Source organism: Otolemur garnettii, unplaced genomic scaffold (assembly GCF_000181295.1).
Source record: "Otolemur garnettii isolate 467f Iridium unplaced genomic scaffold, OtoGar3 scaffold00092, whole genome shotgun sequence".
NCBI classification, from domain to species: Eukaryota; Metazoa; Chordata; class Mammalia; order Primates; family Galagidae; genus Otolemur; species Otolemur garnettii.
Window position 1 is genome coordinate 6,350,438 of NW_003852487.1, and position 1,395 is coordinate 6,351,832.

A 1,395-nucleotide genomic window follows, 5' to 3' on the forward strand; every position below is an offset into this window, starting at 1 on the left:
GCCACAACGCCCGGCTATTTTTTGGTTGCAGCCATCATTGTTGTTTGGCGTGTCCGGGCTGGGGATTCGAACCCGCCACCTTAGGTGTACGTGGCTGGCGCCTTAGCCGGTTGAGCTATAGGTGCCGAGCCGAGATACCATCTTTAACTTGTCTGAAAAATATAAACCGTAACAACCCAAATCCCTACATGGCATCCAAAGGTAAAGACTAGGAAACCCATAGTGTCTCTCCTTTTTGTGTGTTTGCACTGTGTTCTGTATAGAAATTTACCAAAGAAAATGTACATATCAAGTTAGGGCAAAAACAAGGGGAGAGCTCTTATCAAGAAGCTCCTCTGTCTATAAAGATAAAATTTTGCTTCAGGTTTCTACATATCTCAAAGGTACTAGAGTGCTGTTTACTTGGGCGTTATGAGGTAAGGGAGCCTCCAAGTTAATTATGCTACTGTTGCCAGTTGTGTGAACAACAGAAGACACTCAAATGATAGAAATATAATAAAATCTAGTTTTTACCAACATTGCAACCCAAATTCAAAAAAGGGCATATATAAGAGGAAGAAACTCCACACTCAAATATTTTAGCTGGGGTAGCCAAGAGTACGTGAGCGTAAAACATACTCATCGATTATAACAGAATAAAAACTCAACTGCAGAATGAGCCAAACACAGAGCTTAGCCTGAAATCCATTTGTATATACTCAGTCTACACTTTATGTAACGGCTAATGGTCAGTTCTGGTTTGTTATAGGAAACATCACTATGACTAGCTGATCAGTTCCCTGTGTAAGAGACACTTGATAAACATCAGGATTACTCACGTGATATCCCTGCGCTGATAGCAACCTTGAAGCAGGCAAGCGATCAGGTCACTGATAAACTCCACATCGTCTCTGTGAAGGGCTGCTTCTAACTCCTATGGGAGGGGAAAAGGAGAGAGGAAACTAAGAAATAAAACGCAGAGATTTCTCCCACCACCAGCACCTATCCCAAGCAACTGGATGGTTGCGTAGCAGTAAGATTAACCATGGATCAATGCTGCTCTTCCTCCTACAGTCACTGCTAAAAGAGCACCTACAGTTCCTTTTGTTGTTTTTGTTTTTTTGGAGATAGAGTCTTGCTCTGTCATCCAGGCTAAAGTGCTGAGGTGTCAGCCTAGCTCACAGCAACCTCAGACTCCTGGGCTCAAGTGATCCTCCTGCCTCAGCCTCCTGAGTAGTTGTGCTCACCACCTGCCCGGCTAGTTTTTCTATTTTTAGTAGAGATAGGGTCTTGTTCTTGCTCAGGAGTCTCAGATTCCTGAGCTCAAGGGATCCTCCTCTGGCCTTGGCCTCCCAGAGTGCTAGGATTAGGTGTGAACTACTGCACGCAGCCTAGAGTTCGGCTTATTGCTTTCCC

The 1,395-nt window shown here is 44.2% G+C and overlaps 1 protein-coding gene across 1 annotated transcript in view; it reads right to left on the reverse strand.

The window, feature by feature from the left end:
* Positions 1 to 907, reverse strand: part of LOC100963003 (cat eye syndrome critical region protein 2) — a 63,300-nt gene extending 62,393 nt beyond the window's left edge. Inside the window, exon 1 of the mRNA XM_023516535.1 lies at positions 819 to 907. The gene's annotated coding sequence lies outside the window, so the exon portion shown is untranslated. The remainder of the gene's footprint in view (positions 1 to 818) is intronic.
* Between the last annotated feature and the right edge of the window lie 488 nt (positions 908 to 1,395).